The sequence below is a fragment of the Salvelinus namaycush genome, chromosome 13, assembly GCF_016432855.1.
Source record: "Salvelinus namaycush isolate Seneca chromosome 13, SaNama_1.0, whole genome shotgun sequence".
Classification (NCBI taxonomy): domain Eukaryota; kingdom Metazoa; phylum Chordata; class Actinopteri; order Salmoniformes; family Salmonidae; genus Salvelinus; species Salvelinus namaycush.
The window spans coordinates 17,102,519-17,124,808 of NC_052319.1; the positions used below are offsets into that span (position 1 = coordinate 17,102,519).

Consider the following 22,290-nt stretch of genomic DNA (forward strand, 5'->3'; position numbering starts at 1 on the left):
TGCCTCTTTTGTTCAGCTACAGGAAAAGTTCATCCCACTTCTTACGCTGTCTCCAGACTAGGAACTTTGTTAGAGCTAATACATCTGAATTTCCCAATAGCCCTGTGAGTACAGCTATAGAGAGCATCTTTGAGCTAAACAAGCGTCCTAAGGGTGCACTTTCAGATGTACAGTACCAGTCAAAAGTTTGGACACCTACTCATTCAAGGGTTTTTCTTTATTTTTTTCAAAAACCCTGACGTAGACGCACCGAGGGGCAAAAAGAGCTAGATTTACAACTAAAGGACCAAAATATCACTTTTGCAATGAATTGTCAAAATGAAGACCAGAATTGCAGTGTTTCACTATAACTAAGCCTAAAACATTTGTTTTTGATGCAACAAAAAAAATCTGAAGTTACTTCAAGTTAGATGGGGAGCGGCGGCGAGCAGCAACCTTCAAGTCTTTCCACAGATTTCCAATGGGATTCAAGTCTGGGTGGGTGTCATGGAGCGCATGTCCCTGACTTCTAGACAATGACACTGAAACAAACTATTGGTTGGAGAAAGACTATTGTATCTCTTCAAGGTATTACCAAGAATACTGAAAGAAAAGAGAATGTGACTCGTTTCAGGATAATAGGCATATATCTCGTAGTAGAACAGCATAAGTGTTGTTCTCCACTTTCTGGAGGACGAGTTTTGAAATCAGCGGAATTAGAGTATGATAGCTAAGAGAACACCTGTCTCTGGATTACATCTTCAACCATAGCATCCATGACAGAGAGAAGCGTCCATCCATGATAGTCTAGCTAGCTACATTTTCAGATATTACAGTTTTAATTATAAAGTGTACTGTTAGCTAGCTAGCTAATGTTACGTGTATGATCTTATTCGTATCTCCACTACGCAAGTAACCATTTCAATAGAACTGTTGATAGACGTAGCTGGTAAATTCTGACAAATTTATGAACGCTTAACACCCGTTGATATGACCGGTGTCAGTAAACATTGGCATAAAAAACATAAATTGTTGTCAGCAGCACATTTGCAGTCACCAACGCTCTGGATATCATAAAATCAGCCTAATCAACTCTGCTAGGGTGAGTAAAATGGTCTGTGAGCTGTTCTCTCATTTGTGTCTGGAAGTAGCTAGCAAGCTAGCCAAGGTTAGTTTGGGTGCTTGACTGCCGTTGTTAGGACAGAATGCTCAGATCAACCCTTAAAGAGATGGGTGGGGCTAAAGCTTAAGAGGGTGTGAACGATGCTGAATTGGTGTAGACAAAGATGAGCTCTCCAGTAGGTACCAAAACATTCACATTTTCTGAAAAATGAGGTTACACGTTTATCATCTTTCAAAGCAGAATTACTTTCCCATTGTTCCTCAAATGCAATGTATGATATGCCATTTTGTAGCTCTTTCTCTTTGCTTTTATCCAATGTAAAAAAACAATTTCAAATTTTGCTACTTAAGAGCGAATCAAGGCGGTCGGTCACATATGTTGGATAGAGTTGCACAATCCATTTGCCAATTATACTTTGACATAAGGTGCCAAAGTTGAGTGTTTGTTTTGTACGCCAGTTATTAAAACAATGTAACTTGTTAACCATGTTTCAACCGTGTATAAAGCAGCCCATTTAAACATACAAGCTCTAGCAATGTGAAATATATTATTCAAATAACGATTGAAGTGTTGGTAGAGAATAGTTATTTAATTTAACCTACCTGATGTTTGTTTCCTTGTTGAAGAGCTGGTGTGCATTATGCATGGTGCAAATTAGTCTACGAGTCAAGGAACATTTTATTGGTTGACGGAAATAACCAAAGTGAATTATCCCAAGGGTGAATTACTTCATGAATGTGTATTTTGTGACTTAAAGAAGTAATTTTGGCACAAGTTATTGAAGTGTGTGATTATGTAAAACTTTATGATATACATTACCAGTCAAAAGTTTGGACACACCTACTCATTCCAGGGTTTTTCTTTATTTTTATTATTTTCTACATTGTAGAATAATAGTGAAGACATCAAAACTATGAAATAATACATATGGAATCATGTAGTGACCAGAAAAGTGTTAAACGAATCAAAATATATTTTATATTTGAGATTCTTCATGGTAGCCACCTATTGCCTTGACAGCTTTGCACAAGGACAGTTCCTTCGATAGTATTGTTTCTGCTTTGACATGCACTGTCAACTGTAGGACTTTATATAGACAGGTGTTTTTTTTCTAAATCATGTCCAAACAATTGAATTGGCTACAGGTGGACTCCAATCAAGTTGTAGTAACATGATCAATGGAAACAGGGTGCACCTGAGGTCAATTTGGAGTGTCATAGCAAAGGGGTGTGAATACTTATGTAAATTAGATTTCTGTATTTCATTTTCAATAAATTAGCATTTTGTCATGGGGTATTGTGGGTGAGGAAAAAATATATATTTTCAATCCATTTTTTATTCTGAAGGCCATTCATAGATGCGAACTGTTTTAGCGCCTATTGATGATAGTACACTATATATACAAAAGTATGCGGACACCCCTTTAAATGACTGGATTTGGCTGTTACAGCCACACCTGTAACTGACTGGTGTATTAAATCGAGCGCACAGCCATGCAATCTCCATAGACAAACATTGGCAGTAGAATGGCCTTACTGAAGAGCTCAGTGACTTTCAACGTGGCACCATCATAGGATGCCACCTTTCCAACAAGTCAGTTCGTCAAATTTTTGCCCTACTAGACCTTCCCCGGTCAACTAAGTGTTGTTATTGTGAAGTGGAAACATCTAGGAGCAACAATGGCTCAGCCACAAAGTGGTAGGCCACACAAGCTCACAGAATGGGACCGCTGAGTGCTGAAGCACGTAGCGCGTAAAAATCATGTCCTCTGGAAGCAACGTCTGCATTAACTGTTCGTCGGGAATGGGTTTCTTGAAATGGGTTTCCATGGCCAAGCAGCCGCACACAAGCATAAGATCACCATTCGCAATGCCAAGTGTCGGCTGGAGTGTTGTAACGCTCGCCGCCATTGGACTCTGGAGCAGTGGAAACGCGTTCTCTGGAGTGATTAATCACGCTTCACCATCTTGCAGTCCGACGGATGAATCTGGGTTTGGCGGATGCCAGGAGAACGCTACCTTCCCGAATGCATAGTGCCAACTGTAAAGTTTGGTGGATGAGGAATAATGGTCAGGGGCAGTTTTTCATGGTTCAGGCTAGGCCTGTGAAGGGAAATCTTAACGCTACAGCATACAATGACATTCTAGACGATTCTGTGCTTACAACTTTGTGGCAACAGTTTGTGGAAGCCCCTTTACTGTTTCAGCATGTTACCCCCGTGCACAAAGAGGTCCATACAGAAATGGTTTGTCGAGATCAATGTCAAAGAACTTGACTGGTCTGCAGACCCCTAACCTCAACCCCATCGAACACCTTTGGGATGAATTGGAACGCCGACTGCAAGCCAGGCCTAATCGCCCAACATCGGTGCCCGATCTCACTAATGCGCTTGTGGCTGAATGGAAGCAAGTAATGTTCCAACATTACTGCGGGGAGACTGTTATAGCAGCAAAGGGGGGACCAACTCCATTTTATTGCCCATAAATTTGGAATGAGATTGTTTGTCGAGCACATGTCCACATACTGACAAATACACTACATGACCAAAATGTATGAATGTTTTTGAGTCCTGCCTTGATGACTCTTATTAGCTTGATAGTTCTTGTCCTATAGATTTTGTGGTCTTAGATTGTTTTTGGAATAATGATAGCTAAAGCTCCCTGTCCCGGAATGACATGCTAGTGATAAAGCTAACTGCTCCTGCTACATAGCAACAGGTCTACTTATTCTAGCTAGCTAGCTACATTACTAAGGTTGCTGCGTTAAAGTGCATTCAGGAAGTATTCAGACCCCTTGACTCTTTCCACATTTTGTTACGTTACAGCGTTGTTCTAAAATGGATTGAGTAGTTTTTTCCCACACAAATCTACACCCAATACACTTTAATGACAAAGCGAAAAAAGGTTTTTAGAAATGTTTGCAACTTTATTAAAAGAGAAAAAAAGAATACCTTGTTTACATAAGTATTCAGACCCTTTGCTATTATTAGCAGATTATGTTATTCTTCAATAACACAGATCCCAAAGCAAATCAGGGGGAGAAAATATATTTATTCAAAGAAAACAAATCATAGTAGTTATGCTGGGAAGTAGATGGCAGATGTTCATTCTTCCCTGTCCTCAATGGTTTCTCCTCTGAACAAAGAGACAGGATGTAGTTTATAACCCAACCCTAGCCTGTGGTTGTTCAATTAGAATTCCTTGCAGTAAAATTGGGCCAATGCCCAAATAACAAGTATCCCATTTCAGGCTCAATGTATAGGTGATTCGGACCATTGAGAACTTGCCACATGTAGCTATGAGTCCTGGACTGATTCCTCCCGTGTCCCTGACCTATTAATCTTCAGTTCCCCAATACAGAAAAACAACTATTTCCATTGGACATTAATTCCCTCTTGACCTTTAGTCCTCTGCGTTGTGTATTTATCTTAGAATATTCTTACACTTCCCTTAGGCCATTTAAAAAATAAATATACTTAAAATGTATTTTTAGAAAACATGAAAAAATAGACAGTATAAAAAAACATTAGCAGTGAGCATAAAACCATTCACATTAAACACCTTGCATTTCTATAAAACACAAAGGGCATATTTTACTTGCTGTTTCAGTAAGAAATATATTTCACACAAAGTTATAGAAAATAGGTATTAACAGGTGTAATGATGATGACACTTATGATTCCTACCACAGCCTGTATTAGGAGGAAACTCACCAAAAAATAATTGCCTGCAAGACAATAATATTCAATCGTCCTATTGGCAAGGTAATCATTCAGATTCCTTTTAAGTATGATCAGCTGTTCCACACCCGGTATCAGCCCCATATAGATAACTATTAGAGACTATGTTATGACAGTCTGTCGGTAGTGAGGAATTATTCTTCCGATTCCACTGGTTGATAAGGACGTCTCTAATGAACACTTCACCGATGATCTTGTATCGTTTCATGTACAGGCCTTGGGTGAAGGGGTATTGCTGCAAATTCAGACAGTATATTCTCATAACCTGTAATGAAGAAGAACAAAAAAAGTGAAAGTAACATGTCCTGGTTTCAAGAGATTGATATTTCACATAGATTTCCCGAAGTAAGCACATTCCAATTTTCAGGAAAATGTTGGACATTTCACCTAGATATCCCTAATATGATGACTGCGGTGTACAACATAGAAGCCTATCAGGTTCTGATCATCTTACTATGCTTCTTCACCTGAGATTGGCCCCCGATTGTTAATCAATCAGTTCATTATTCTCCAGGCTTTGTCATCAAAATGGACAACCTTGCAATGAGTGACATGTATCCATCGTGATTTTCCCTGGACTTTCACTGCTGACCTCGTTATGAGCAAAATTTATTGAGGACCTTCCCATTTTGGCCTTAATGTGTCTGTTACATATTTTTTTTAACCATCACCCACTGTCCTGGCACTACGTCATGTCCCCCCTCGGGAGTTATTCCCCATGCCTCTTTTACTTGTCTGTCTGCTTCCCCTACTGCATTAGAAAGTTGTATGCAATAGTTAAGCATTGTGTCACTCAAAGTGTACGTCTGCCTTTTTCAAATCTAAGGTGCCTGGTCGACCTGTGATGACCTCAAACGGACTCAATCCTGTGGTTTTGTTATGTGTTGCCCATTGTCGTGTCTTTAGTATAATTAAATGTGAAGACTGTTATTTTATCAAGTCAATTATCTGTGTAATTATTATTATGTGATTTTAACTAATCATGTGAACTTTAATCAACTAGGAAGTCGGGGCACCACTGAATTTTTTTATAGAGTCTCTATTTCCTGAATTGACTATTCAGATATTTTCATATCTTATCAATTAGTCTTCCATTAATGATTATTTATTGTTACCTTCCGTCAGTCTCATCTGAACGTCGTAAAATTCTTGGTTATCTGCACAAACCCTAGTTTCCATAATGAACCAGAAATATACAAATTGGCTTAATTATTTATTTACTAACTAAATAATCACAGAAATACATATCAAACTAACAGTAGATATTGGTTACTAACAATGATAGAAAAATCACTAGTGGGCTAAGCCGATATGACAGCTTTGTAGACAAAAGGAAAGGGGTGTGACTGAGAAAGCGGGAAAGACAAATGGATTCACTACACACAGGCTATAATTATATTCATTGAAATGCTAATACTTTGCACATGAACGGCCGCTCATTCGAGAATAATTGCTGTGTGTATAATATATTATTTCGCCCGTATGTCGTTGTTGTCTTCTCTTTTGGAATCCTCCATCGTCCTGTAGGGTTCATCAAATGTTGCATTTTGCCACGACAGCCTCAGCCTCTTTCTGCGCACCAGGATAAACTATCTTGTCCACACCAATGTATCCCAAAGAGTGGCTCTGTGTCACCACAGTAAACCAATCATTGAGCTGATCCAAAACCAACTCACAACAGTCGTGTTCAGGTAATGTGGTATCTGGAGGAAACATCAGATTAGCTGGATTACATGGTGTGCCACATTGTATGATGATGTTAGGAGCCTCCAACACAGTCGACCACTTGTTCCAACGAGCAGCTGTGACCTGTGCAGCTCGATTCATTGTCAAAAGAGTATGTACAGCATGTGGACACCTGATGGTAAGCTGTTGGTCGAGAACAAGCGATGCATCGACACAGCAACGTAAGTAGCCTGCATAGCTCAGACAGGGACCCCATCCCAATGCCACATCATCCAGTTTCTTCGAATAGTAGCCTACAGGTTTCTGGCAATGGCCATGGTCTTGTCATCACTGAGGTCATGTAGCCATTTTTTTCAGCCACAAAGAGGGTGAAAGGTTGGCCTGAGTCCGGAATGCCGAAAGCCGGCACTGATGACAGAGCTAGATTTAGCTTGCCAAAAACCTCTTTCTGTTCTTCCGTGAAGGCTACAGAGTCTTTTGAATCAGTGTCTCCCTTGAGGAGGTCGTTAAATTTGGGTAGGTCATTTTAGGCGAAAATTGAAAAAAAGGGTCCGATCCTTAAGAGTTAAGGGGATGTGCAATTTCGGCGAAGGAGTCCACCCAGCATCTGTTGTAGTTGCACAAACCCAGGAAGAAGCGAAGTTCTTTAATAGTAGTGGGTTCCTTGGCAGCTTGTATGGCAGCAGTACGACATTGTCATCTCTCTTTTTCCCTGTAAGACCAGTTGACCGAGGTAGATAACCTGTGATTGCATGAGTTGGGCCTTATCAGGGCTAGCTTTATGGCCTTTGGCATGCAAGTGATTTTAGATTCTTGGCATGTGTTTCCTCATCTTCTGACGCTAACAATATATCATCAACATATTGTATGACAACAGATGACATCGGAGGAAGATCTTAATGTCGCCGCAATGCCTGATGGTAAATCGAATAACTATTATGAAGGCCCATAGGAGTCCTAGTCCACTGGTACTGTTGACCACCCACGGAAAAAGCAAGCCATGGACGGACCTCTGGATGTAAGGGTACCGACCAGAACCCATTAGCCATATCTATGACTGAGAACACAGAGTGAGCAGGTGACAATGGGGGGGGGGGGGGGGGGGGGGATGGTTGAGGTGTCAGCCACCAGTGGAGTGAGCTTGGAGATGGCTTAATTTGCATTCCTGTAGTCCAGTGTCACTCGCCAGTAACTACTTGATTTTTTTCACTGGGCTATTGGAGGCAGAATGTGTCTTTTCAACTATACCCATGTCCCATAGATCTCTAACCAAAAAAAAGAAAGTAGCGGCCATAGCTTCCTTGATAATGGGATATTGTTTTGTGCAAGGTGGGGCAACACCTGTCAAGCACACTGGTTCCATATCCAAAGTTCCACACTCGTTTTTCTTCGTGGTCCAAAATAGGATGGTTCTGAACTGTAGATCCCTGCAGTTGTCTAATTTGCCACGTCACCTTCCCTGCAGAAACGTTCAGTGTAGAGTCAAGTTGCATAATAACCAATAGACATTGATAAATCAAATCAAATTTTATTGGTCACATACACATAGTTAGCAGATGTTAATGCGAGTGTTGCGAAATGCTTAGGCTTCTAGTTCCGACCATGCAGTAATATCTAACAATTTCACAACAACTACCTTATACACACAAGTGTAAAGGAATGAATAAGAATATGTACATATAAATATATGGATGAGTGATGGCCGAACGGCATAGGCAAGATGCAGTAGATGGTATAGAGTACAGTATATACATATGAGATGAGTAATGTAGGGTATGTTAACATGATATAAAGTGGCATTGTTTAAAGTGACTAGTGATACATTTATTACATCCAATTTTTAATTATTAAGTGGCTAGAGTGTCAGTGATGGCCTAGAAGCTGTTTTTCAGTCTCTCGGTCCCAGCTTTGATGCACCGGTACTGACCTCGGGTGGTTGTTGTCCTTGATGATCTTTTTGGCCTGCCTGTGACATCGGGTGGTGTAGGTGTCCTGGAGGTAGTTTGCCCCCGGTGAAGTGTTGTGCACTCCCCCCCCCCCCCCCCCCCCCCCCCCCCACTCCTGTTGCTCTCATCTTCTTGCCCGTGTACTGAGGACATGTTTTGCATAAGATATGGGCAATAGAGTGACATCAGCACCCGTATCTACTAAACAATCTACTGCAAAGTTGTTAACCATGTTCACATATATTCCATCCGATTTCATATGTACACCAGCTGAGATGGGACGTAAGAGGGGGTCTGTTGGTTTACCTCCACAGCATCCAGCAAGCTCTGCTTCTTAGCCGGAGAAAGCTTCTTACATTTCTGACTCAGCATTGTGTCGTTGGGGCTGCTGTTGTCCTGTTTCCATTTTCCCCTAGACGGACCCTGCTTCTCCTGGCCATTCCTAATAAGAACATGTTTTCTTTTCTGACATTCTCCTTGCCAGTGACCAGAAATCCCGCAATAATGACATACCAGGTTTCTCTTCTGCTGAACGGGTAAGGTTGTTGGGTTTACTTGTAATCTGCACAACTCTGACAGACAACTCAAACAGCTGGTTTATTATGTTGATTGATGTCTCTGTCCAGTAGTGACAGCCTGTCAATGATGTCGCTGTAGTTTTGTCTCTCCCAGTCACTAGTTATGGAACAAAAGTTTTGCGCAAATCGTTGTGTATGGCTTGCATCAACTGATGTTGAGTGCATCTTCATCTTCCATGCCGGGTAACCCACTGTGTCTATCCACCTCTGCTCTGAACCTTTCTTCAAATTCAACAAACGGCTCTTTCGTTTTTTGGGCACATTTGGTTATCTCTCCCCAATTGGTGGTTGCATTGGTCAGACCCTTAAGGAAAACATGTATGGGTCTCCATCCATCGGCCACATCTTGCTCTTCACCACCCACAGCTCTATAATCCTTTTCTTCAAGTATGCCATGATCATGGTTGTTCAAAACAAAGGCAAACAACTATAACCCATCACAAGGATTTAGATTGTAGAGTTTCTGATATCACTTTAAATGGTCCCATGTCTTCATACCCACATCTCGTGGATGCTTCAAAGTCTTTGACCATTCATCCAACTGTTTTGGAGATGCTGATTTGTGTGTAATTTCGGTCACCGGGGGTTTGTCTTTACTCCCTTTAAAAGCCTGTGTTCTGGTTGGCCTAAGACATCGTTTGTCACCGCTGTCAGAATCTGTTGACTCAAAGCCAGGCAGTGTTGACCAGATGCTTGAAACCTGATCTGCTTTGCGCAACTCAGCCTGAGGGTAGATTGAGGGAACAACGGACCCACAGTTGGGGGCCAAGTCTGCCTTTATCACCCTTGCCTCCTGTAATTGTTGAATTTCGCCTTTAAGGTTTTTATCTGTTCACCAAGAGCCATCAAACTCTCTTCATCTCTCTGCATTGTCCTATCATGTTTATCAAGAAATAATTTCTCATCTCGTTTTCTTACTTTGGCTAATAGGGTTAAAGACCATTGTGTCTTTTTTAATGAGTTAGATGGTCTATTGTGTGTAGATTTATGAGGGTGGGGGGGAACAATTTTAATATATTTTAGAATAAGGCTGTAATGTAGCAAAATCTGGAAAAAGTCAAGGGGTCTGAGTACTTTCTGAATGCACTGTAAGTAAAGTTGGGAGTTATTTTACAGTCTGCATTGTTGGTTTCAATTTTCTATAACTAAATAGGTTACAAATATAACAAATACTTTACCCATGTCATCAGCTGTGTTTTATACCTTCGATACGGAGAACGTGAGTGGCAGACGTGATCAGCAGAGAGGGTACCTGGATAGTACACAAGTTTTGATTGGTTTGCTGTTTAGTATTTGGTAGCATTTGCATGTCCGGCTAGCAAACATGAAGTAAGTATTTTGAGAAAATAATTGACTTTGCTAACAAATGGAAATGTGGTCAGAATAAATAAGTAAATGTACATTATGTAAAAACCAGCTTCACCCTCACCAATGACTGATCATCTAAAAAACTAAAGCAGATGCGATGCTTCAGCTCACCACCTATTAATAACAAACCAAATGCAAAACTGCAGAGCATTTAGCACATTCTAGACAGTTTAACTTAATAGTTATAAGATATCTAGCAGGCAAACATTTAGTTGTGACTTCCATACTTTAACCTTTTCCCACGTACCAACAAACGGGTGTGATCATTCTACAATGGTCCCTGCAGCGTACGCTCAAACCGGTTTGATTAGAACGTCCAGCTTCAATTGACCGAACAGTCAGCATTTGAGCTAGCCTCACTTTTTTCACAAAAACATTTTGCACAAACACAGTCCTTACAAGGTTATGTCCTGAATGCAATATTCAGACATTCACCGAAGTAATGACAGCATAACGCATTCATCCAAACCAGAAAATGTAGGTTACATTAGTCCTAGCGCTAACTGAGGAAATATTGATGTAACACGAGGTCATATTTAGACAACTCTTAGCTGACAGAAACCACAATATGGATTATCTAATAGCAATTACTATTTATAATTCATCACATCACGGGTGAGCTCATTGATCCAAATAATTGAGTAAAACACTTTGTAGAAATCGAAAGTAATCTGACGATGGGTAGTTTGTGCGCGCAGTTGGTTTTTTGTGTCAACCAAAGATAGAGACAAAATGAGTTTGGTCTGTTTGCAAATATGCATGTTGAAGGGGATATGTCGTCTACGATCATTCACTTCCCTTCATTCACTTCCGGAAGTTTACCCTGAAAGATGAGTGAACCATTCCTTCACCTCATTATAAAATCTTTGGTCTGACAGATGTTTACGTAACACCCAGAATGCATTGTGTAATGTCAACAAACATGGCGCCACACATAGCTGGCAAATAGCTTAGCGTTAGCTCATTATAATCAGTAAAACTTTCAAAAAAGTATTTTACACACATCATAGGTGTCCATTACATTCTATGCAATAATCGGAATGCATTATTTGTCACTAGTACTTGAAAACGTGAATAAAACTGTAAATACATACATTCTTCATGCTACAGTAGAAACGACAACATGATATATACAGAAAATAATGCACTTACTTTGATAGGAACGCATACATGTCCAAAGTTATTTTTTTCCTTACAAATAATAAGTAATGGCAATGTGAGCACCAGCCAGAAAATGTGTCAATTCGTGCAAGACTGTGCAAATGTCTGCATACTTGATCTGCGGAAACATTGGTGAAGTGTGTGGGCTCTGTTCGAAGAGAGAAGTTTGTCTGGCTCAGTAAAGCCTCAGACATAAATTGCCCGCAATGCTGAAATGGGCTACTTCTATGTGAATTAATGAGCAGGTGGAACACACCTCAATTCAAACTGTTGTTAGAAAATAAAACTTGTTAGAATAATTTGAAATTGACAAGTTGAAACCGTCTACAGATAATTAGCAGGCAGCGCATGTTAACTGTCCTGTTGCGTAACAATCACATTTTTGAACAGTGAGTGGATTCTGACATCACGTGCAGAAAACAACTCACGCTGGGGCGATCATTAGAGATATTTGGAACTCACATGTGAAATGGTTAACCTCTCTGGGATATGTGGGACGCTTGCGAAAAAGCCAGGGAAAATGCAGAGCGCCAAATTCAAATAAAATGATATAAAAATCTAACTTTCATTAAATCACATATGTAAGATACCAAATTAAAGCTACACTCGTTGTGAATCCACCCAACATGTCAGATTTCAAAAAGGCTTTTCGGCGAAAGCATAAGATGCTATTATCTGATGATAGCACAACAGTAAACAAAGAGAGTGTAGCATATTTCAACCCAGCAGGCGCAACACAAAACGCAGACATAAAATATAAATCATGCCTTACCTTTGACGAGCTTCTTTTGTTGGCACTCCAATATGTCCCATAAACATTACAAATGGTCCTTTTGTTCAATTAATTCCATCCATATATATCCAAAATGTCAATTTATTTGGCGAGTTTGATCCCAAAAAAAAACAGCTTCCAATTTGCGCAACGTCACTACAAAATATCTCAAAAGTTAAATTTAGACTTTGCCAAAACATTTCAAACTACTTTTGTAATACAACTTTAGGTATTTTTAAACGTTAATAATCGATCAAATTTAAGACGGGTCTATCTGTTTTCAATACAGGAGGACAACAAACTAACGCTACTTTTCTAGGCTTGCGCAACTCTCAAATAGTACACATAACGTTACACTGATTCAAGATGGCCTTACTTCTTCATTGCACAAAGGAATAACCTCAACCAATTTCCAAAGACTGGTGACATCCAGTGGAAGCGGTAGGAACTGCAATCAAGTCCCTTAGAAATCTAGTATCCCAATGAAAACTCATTGAACAGACAGTGACCTCAAAAAAAGAAAAGAAAATCTGAATGGTTAGTCCTCTGGGTTTTGCCTGCTACATAAGTTATGTTATACTCACAGACATGATTCAAACAGTTTTAGAAACTTCAGAGTGTTTTCTATCCAAATCTAATAATAATGCATATCTTATATTCTGGGGATGAGTAGAAGGAAGTTGAAATTGGGCATGCTATTTATCCAAAAGTGAAAATGCTGCCCCCTATCCTAGAGAAGTTAACTAGATCACCTGGTGTGCGCTGGACAACAGTGAGTGACTCTTAAGGCTCCGGTCTTGTCATTGTGTGCTTGTAAACGAACAACCATGTGACTGGGGACTACCGGTTATCTTCATAGTGTAAAATACAGTGATAGGTGAAATGAACGTGATCTGCTTTATCTCCTAACATATTACACAAGTTGACTGCAGGTTTTTATTTCTTTGTCGCTACTTTTTAAGTAGTTTTGACTCTATTGAAAAACGATCCCGTGGCTATTTACAATACTCCGGTATACCCACCAAGCCTATTGGGAGGAAGTTTAAGCTCTCATAGCACAACAAAAGGCTACATCCCGCCGGACCGCTTATTACTTTCCATGTTTCATAAATCTTATATGTGGATGCAGAATCCTTTCCAATTATGGCACAACACAGCAAAACCAATTCAATGACATGTTGTTTATGGGAGATGTGGGAATCCTTCATGATACACAAGGCAGAGGTGCTCTTTCATACGTACCATGGAAACTAATGAAACTGAGGCTCTGCTGTCTGTTGATGGAGGGGTGTCTCAGTTTAATCTAGTTAAAAGGTTTGACTCATTACTTCACCTGGCTTTCTCTTCTGGGCGGATGGGCAGACTGCTATCATTTTGCCGTGATACAATGAGAAGATGCTTCAACCATCGTATTAGAATGGAGATGGCACTGAGTATTGCATTCCTAGTTGTCTCTACGGCTTTCATTTTGCTGTGGTAACAGCATCCGTTGACCAGTAAGAAGGCCAATTTATTTACAAGTACCTCATAGGCAAGTCCCCTCTCTACCTCAGCTCACTCCATCTCCACTACCAATAGCAACCTGTGCTCTGGTAGATATATCACACTGGTCATTCCCAAAGCCCGCACTTCCTTTGGCTGTCATTTATTCCAGTTTTTTGCCGCCAATGACTGGAATGAGCTGCGAAAGACCCTCAAACTTGACACATTCATCCCACCACACTCCTTCAAAAACATATTACCTGAGCTATGCAATTTCACTTTAACAGAGACTCAGATCTTTCACTTTAAAATTATGTGAACAAAAACCATTGATTGCAAAGTTCAACAAACCATAACTCTATGCACAAGGACTTTTTACAATTTGCACTGAACATTTTACAAAAACACATTTTACTCAGAGTGCATATGTAAAGTTTGGTAACAGAACGATGGTAAGATCTCAGTTTGATCATGTTTGATCATGTTTACTGAAACCTGAAGGATCTGGAGAAGGTCTGTATGGAGGAGTGGGCCAAAATCCCTGCTGCAGTGTGTGCAAACCTGGTCAAGAACTACAGTATGATCTCTGTAATTGCAAACAAAGGTTTCTGTACCAAATATTAAGTTCTGCTTTTCTGATGTATCAAATACTTATGTCATACAATAAAATGCAAATTAATTACTTAAAAATCATACAATGTGATTTTCTGGATTTTGTTTTAGATTCCGTCTCTCACAGTTGAAGTGTACCTATGATACCTATGAAAATTACAGACCTCTACATGCTTTGTAAGTAGGAAAACCTGCAAAATCGGCAGTGTATCAAATACTTGTTCTCCCCACTGTATGTCTGAGGAATTTTAATTATGAGATTTCTGTTTTGAATTTGGCGCCCTGCACTTTCACTGGCTGTTGTCATATCATCCCGTTACCGGGATTGCAGCCATAAGAAGTTAATTAAAGAGGGGTTGGGGGGTCACACAATGCAAATAGTCCGGGTAGCCATTTGATTACCTGTTCAGGAGTCTTATGGCTTGGGGGTAAAAACTGAAGCCTTTTTGTCCTAGAGATGGCACGCCGGTACCGCTTGCCATGCGGTAGTAGAGAGAACAGTCTATGACTGGGGTGGCTGGGGTCTTTGCCAATTTTTAGGGCCTTCCTCTGACACCGCCTGGTGTAGAGGTCCTGGATGGCAGGCAGCTTAGCCCCAGTGATGTACTGGGCCGTACGCACTACCCTCTGTAGTGCCTTGTGGTCAGAAGCCGAGTAATTGCCGTACCAGGCAGTAATGCAATCAGTCAGGATGCTCTCGAATTTGCAGCTGTAGAACCTTTTGAGGATCTCAGGACCCATGCCAAATCTTTTTAGTTTCCTGAGGGGGAATAGGCTTTGTCGTGCCCTCTTCACGACTATCTTGGTGTGTTTGGACCATTCTAGTTTGTTGGTGATGTGGACACCAAGGAACTGAAGCTCTCAACATGCTCCACTACAGCCCCGTCGATGAGAATGGGGGCGTGCTCGGTCCTCCCTTTCCTGTTGTCCACAATCATCTCCTTAGTCTTGGTTACGTTGAGGGATAGGTTGTTATTCTGGCACCACCCGGCCATGTCTCTGAGCTCCTCCCTATAGGCTGTCTCATCGTTGTGTCGTCTGCAAACTTAATGATGGCGTTGGAGTCGTGCCTGGCCATGCAGTCGTGGGTGAACAGGGAGTACAGGAGGGAACTGAGCACGCACCCCTGAGGAGCTCCAGTGTTGAGGATCAGCGTGGCAGATGTGTTGCTACCTACCCTCACCACCTCGGGGCGGCCCGTCAGGAATTCCAGGATCCAGTTGCAGAGGGATGTGTTTAGTCCCAGGATCCTTAGGTTAGTGATGAGCTTTGAGGGTACTATGGTGTTGAACGCTGAGCTGTAGTCAATGAATAGCATTCTCACATAAGTGTTCCTTTTGTCCAGGTGTGAAAGGGCAATGTGGAGTGCAATAAAGATTGCATCATCTGTGGATCTGTTGGGGTGATATGCAAATTGGAGTGGGTCTAGGGTTTCTGGGATAATGGTGTTGATGTGAGCCATTACCAACCTTTCAAAGCACTTCACAAGGTCCTTTGCTGTTGGTCTGGGATTGATTTGCACTTTTCGCACCAAAGTACGTTCATCTCTAGGAGACAGAACACGTCTCCTTCCGGAGAGGTATGACGGCTGCGTGGTACCATGGTGTTTATACTTGCGTACTATTGTCTGTACAGATGAACGTGGTACCTTCATGCGTTTGGAAATTGCTCCCAAGAATGAACCAGACTTGTGGAGGTCTACAATTTTTTTTCTGAGGTTTTGGCTGATTTCTTTTGATTTTCCCATGCTGTCAAGCAAAGAGGCACTGAGTTTGAAGGTAGGCCTTGAAAAACATCCACAGGTACCCCTCCAATTGACTCAAAAGATGTCAATTCGCCTATCAGAAGCTTCTAAAGCCATGACATCTTTTTCTGGAATTTTCCAAGCTGTTTAAAGGCACAGTCAACTTAGTGTATGTTAACTTCTGACCCACTGGAATTGTGATATAGTGAAATAATCGGTCTATAAACAATTACTTGTGTCATGCAGAAAGTAGATGTCCTAACCGACTTGCCAAAACTGTAGTTTGTTAACAAGAAATTGTTGAGTGTTTGAAAAACCTAACCAAAGTGTACTTAAACTTCTGACTTCAAGTGTGTCTGTCTGTCTCTGTCTGTCTCTGTCTGTCTTTGTCTATCTAAAACTTACAGAAGGCAAATGTGACCCACCGCCTCGATTCGGTCTTATGTAGCAAAATTTGAAGTTGTCTTTTTTACATTGGATAAAAGTAGAGACTCGGATCTACAAAATGGTATCATACACTGCAGTTGAGGAATAATGGGAAAGTAATTCTGCTTTGAAAGTTGACAAACTTGTAACTCCTTTTTAGAATTTGGCCCTTGAATGTTTTGGTACACCTACTGGAGAGCTCTTTGTCAACACCTATTCAGCATCGTTCAAACCCGCTTAAGCCTTAGCCCCACCCATCTCTTTACAATAAAGAAAAACTCCAGGTAAAATTACACTTTATCTAGCCCTTGGCCTATATCCTAATCTGACTTTGAAAGTGTCCAGGTAGAAATATTGTATCAATATTTTTAAGTTATTATATGATGCTTACCCAGACACAAAATTGATGGGTCATGTGAAAGAAATGCTAAGTGGATGGGTCACTATTGTCTAGACAATTACACATGTTCATGAAATACAATAGATGGCCATCATCACCCCCAGACACACCTGGCTAACTTGATGAGTCATGTAATCATGTAATTGTCTTCCTTAGTGGAGTCTTTTGTTTATACATACATTATGGCTGTTAATTAACCATAATCCCAACCCATAGCTACGGTACAAACGGATTGCCATAGCTAGCCACTGCAAGAAATGCTGGAGTATGCAGGTTGCTAAAGCTAACCAACTAGGTTCAATGTTAGCTAGCTAGCTAACAGTAAGCTATAACTAGCCATGCAAATTGCTTTTGGAGATACTAATATTATTACTACACAGATCATACACGTAATGCTAGTTAGCGAGCCATTAAGCTAATGTTCGCTAGCTACAACATTTGAAACGTATAATATCTGAAAACCTAGTTACACTTACCTGTATACATGGATGAAAGCTTCACGGCAGCGTGTCTTTTCTGTTTGGTTTGTAGCTAGCTACAGCTTTTTTGGCCCATTGTTGTGTCAAGTCACTCCGGGTTCACACTGACTATCACAACTTTTTCCCACTTAAATTTAGGCAACATTGACAAAGCATAGGCAGCAATGTTGTTGAGAGCAGTAGCAACACTTTTGCAGATCCATGGCTAACCTTATATCTTTCTAAAAAAATAAATAATAATAATACACATACTGAGCAGCTCATGTTATAGGCAGAAGTGTGATACATGGCAGCAATCCAAACTCCTCTCTTGGCATGTCCAGCCCATCCATTATGTCAGCCAATCATGGCTAACGGGAAGGTTCCTGTCTTTTTTCTGTGGTTAAACCAACTAGGCTCATAATTTAACAATTGTATTCGTATTTACAGATGGGATACACGTTTGTTAATAAGGCACATGAAAGTTCACATGTTCCGGGAAGGCATTTCTGCCAAAAAAACACATTTTGAAAAGCAAAAAAAAAAAAACATGTTATGCCTCTTGTAAGGTAGTGGCATGCGACATACGCCTAGCTTCTTGAAACGGGTCACAAATAAACTAAATATTTCAACAAAACGAAATATAAAGACATTAGTTGGCAGGGGTCTTCAATATTATTATGTTTTGATTTATTTCTAATGCCTTAAGACTTTCTGCTAAATGTTTTCTAAGACCACCTTTTCCTTCAGTTTGACAAGAAATCCAAAGCCTTTGCTTATTCCTATTTTTTAGGATGGGAAAATGGTTAATTTAATTAATTTGACTCCAAATTTGATGTGCTCCTATGAAATTCACATGTTAGTGCTCATGGGGTTTTTGACATGCCCAGCTGCTAGCTTATTAATGTACCTGCTCATGATTTAAGTATGCTCTGTTGCCATTTTTTTGGCCAGTTATCGTGGTCTTTGCGCTAACCTACTGTGAATGTGTCTCATTGTATAGTTGATGAATTGGTACCTTTCCTTTGTATATACAGTGCATTCGTAAAGTATTCAGACTCCTTGACTTTTTTCACATTTTGTTACATTACAGCATTATCCTAAAATTGAATTTTTCTCATCAATCTACACAACATCCCATTATGACAAATCAAAAATAGTTTTTTTTAGAAAGGTTAACCCTCAACCCAGTCTGAGGTCCTGAGCGCTCTGGAGCAGGTTTTCATTAAGGATCTCTCTGTGCTTTGCTCTGTTCATCTTTGCCTCGACCCTGACTAGTCTCTCAGTCCCTGCCACTGAAAAATATACCTACAGCTTGATGCTGCCACCACCATGCTTCACCGTAGGGATGGTGCCAGGTTTCCTCCAGACGTGACACTTGGCATTCAGGCTAAAGACTTCAGTCTTGGTTTCATCAGACCAGAGAAACTTGTTACTCATGGTCTGAGAGTCTTTAGGTGCCTTTTGGCAATCTACAAGTGGGCTGTCATGTGCCTTTTACTGAGGAGTGGCTTCCATGTGGCCACTCTAGCGTAAAGGGCTGATTTGGTGGAGTGCTGCATAGATGGTTGTCCTTCTGGAAGGTTCTCCCATCTCCACAGAGGAACTCTGGAGCTCTGTCAGAGTGACCATCGGGTTCTTGGTCACCTGCCTGACCAAGGCCCTTATCCTCCGATTGCTCAGTTTGGCCAAGCGGCCAGCTCTAGGAAAGTCTTGGTGGTTCCAAACTTCTTCCATTTAAGAACGATTAAGGCCACTGTGTTCTTGGGGACCTTCAATGCTGCAGACATTTTTTTTTTGTACCCTTCCCCAGATCTGTTCCTTCAACACAATCCTGTCTCGGAGCTCTACGGACAATTCCTTCGACCTCATGGCTTGGTTTTGAATTGACTTGACCACAGATGGACTCCCAAGTTGTAGAAACATCTCAAGGTTGATCAATGGAAACCGAATGCACCTGAGTTCAACTTCGAGTCTCAGCAAAGGGTCTGAATACTGATCTAAATAAGGTATTTCAGTTTTTATATATTTGCAAAAAAATTCTAAAAACCTGTTTTTGCATTGTCATTGTGGGGTATTGTCTGATGAAGAAAATGTATTTAATATATTTTAGAATAAGGCTGTAACGTAGCAAAATGTGGAAAAAGTCAAGGGGTCTGAATACCTTCCCGAATGCACTGTAGGTTTTTTTTGTTTGTTTGTGGTATTGTGTGTTGTCCTGTTCACTGTTGCAATGTTATGCCATTTGGCCTGGTCGTTATTCCAAATGAGAATTGGTTATCAATTTACTTATCTGGTTAAATAAAGGTGAAATAAATGTTAAAAAATGTATGAAATAACATAAGTCTAATGGTTAGCGCGTTGGGCCAGTAACTGAAAGGTTGCTGGATCGAATCCCCGAGCTGACAAGGTAAAAATCTGTCTTTCTGCCTCTGAGCAAGGCAGTTAACCCACTGTTCCCCTGGCGCTGAAGACGTGGATGTAGATTATGGCAGCCCCCTGCATGCACCTCTCTGATTCAGAGGGGTTGGGTTAAATGCGGAAGACACATTTCAGTTGAATGCATTCAGTTGTACAACTGACTAGGTATCCCCCTTTCCCTAATGCTAGAGTTTTATGTAGCCTACATTAGGCCTCTGCTAAACCTTGGGAAATGTTTTAATGAATTCTACTGGTGAATTCTAAAACTGTTTCCCTTGAGGTAAACAGTGTGTACTAGACTAACTTCTTTCCCCTCTGACTGTGGCCTTGAAAGCCTTCCAACCTCATACTTATCACAGACAGACTACTAATGTCCAGTAACGCGTCAGGCTGTCAGGTAAATGTATCTGGCATGTGCCAGCAATGGATTTCCACCTTCTGTTTTTATAATCATGTGTCATTTGAGTCTGTCATTGTAAACATTGAAGCAGATTTCTGATTAGGCAGAGTATTTCTGCTTTCCATTCAGTTATTCAGGGAATATTTTTGGCTAAGCTCTCAATGGTTATTAAGGCTTCATTACATTTTGTTCTACTATACTTGGTCAACCGTTTTCTCATCTGGCATGGAATTGGATTGTTTGTTCACAATATCACAGGTAGAGATACTGTGTCTCTGAAACTATACACTGCCAAAATATTTGGAGCTGTTGAATCTACCACTGAGCCCTCCCACACCCCCCTTTGGGACTGCTACCTTGCATCCAAGACAGACTGGCCTATTTTTCAACTCGCTCTGTTTCCCTCCAAGCTATGGAGCAGTGGTGGAACACTAGAGAGCTATGCACTCTTTTGCGGGTGATTTATCATGTGGGAGGGAGTAGTAAGCCCATCAGGCTCCACAAATGTGCCTTTTTTGTTTTCAGGCACACATACTATGTAGGGTAAAACATGGTATAGCCTCAAATTACACAAACATTCAATATTATTTCCATACTTGTGATTATGTTGACATTGTGCAGGTTTCAGTCAACTATGAAAATAAAGGATGGCACAGTGTGTCTAGGCTAGCAATCAGATCTGAATATTAGCCTTTGCTTTTCTCGGTTTGTCCTCTTCAGACATCCCAAGGGTGACTGACTGTGCCACAGTTCTGACTAACACTGCTCTCATACATAGAGCAATTCTATATGGATGTGTTATGTGAGTGCTGTACTCTGATTTAATACCAAGGCATTTGGTATTGGTATCTAGGCGAAGGAAGGAGCCCTAGCCTTAATTCCAAGCGTTTTCTGTGCACGCTTGGCTGTGTGGATGAGTCATCCGTCACAGGAAGTGCACAGCGAGTGTGATTCACACTCTGTAATGCAATACCAGAATGCTGATGTTTATTTAGCCCCAGAGTTACGGATAAGTTGTCGGTATGACAGGCCAGGCGGCGAAAACCGAGCACTCCACAGTCCAGCAGACACAAAGGGCTATCGAGTGTTTCAGCCCCTGGGCAGCCCATTGTCACCCTTACTCTTTCAGCAAGGGAATTCACAATGTCTTTTTGGCCCAAGGTTTCTGATGGTTATGAGAGATATGAGACCAATTTGACCATTCATATGACAGTATCGCAAGTATCCTGTTGAAATTAGACAATAAAAACTATTAAAAATGTAATACTATGCCCTCCAAATCCACCCACCTACAAATGGCTGTAGTAGACAGAAAACTAATAAAGAATGCACAGCCCCCCTGTATATTACCGTCTTGTTGCCACTGGTGATCTCATCATAAGGTATTGGCCCGTGGAGGGCTTGATTAAAAAGGGGGACGGGATGGGAGGAGGTAGTCACCACGGCAAAGTGCCTGTCTAAGTATGAGTAAGCCCTATAGCGTTATTCAGAGTGACATCAGTGCCTGAAACGATGGCATCCATTATGATTTTGTAACCATTCACTCAGCATATACCCTAATACAGCTACCACTACAGTACTACTAAAACCCTACAGTACTTCAAATAGCGTGTAAATTTGCATACAGATCCACGTGTACACCGCCCATCCCACCTAGCTCAGGGCCCTGGGTCTGAACTCCCTGTGCAACCGGGTCCTAGACTTCCTGACGGGCCGACCCCACGGGGTGAGGGTAGGCAGCAACACCTCCGCCATGCTTATCCCCACAGGGGTGTGTGCTCAGGTGCTCCTGCACTCCCTGTTCACCTATGACTGCGTGGCTACGCACAACTCCAACTCAATCATCACGTTTGCTGATGACCCGACAGTGGTAGGCCTAATTAACAACAACGACGAGACAGCCTACAGGGAGGAGGTTAGAGCCCTGGCGGAGACCGAAGAGGGAGCACGCCCTTATGCACATCGACGGGCCACAGTGGAGAGGGTCAAAAGCTT

General features: G+C 41.1%; 1 protein-coding gene across 2 annotated transcripts in view; it reads left to right on the forward strand.

Annotated features, from left to right (window-relative positions):
• LOC120058300 (methyl-CpG-binding domain protein 5-like) overlaps positions 1-22,290 on the forward strand; it is a 55,116-nt gene that overhangs the window by 14,131 nt on the left and 18,695 nt on the right. The window lies entirely within an intron of this gene.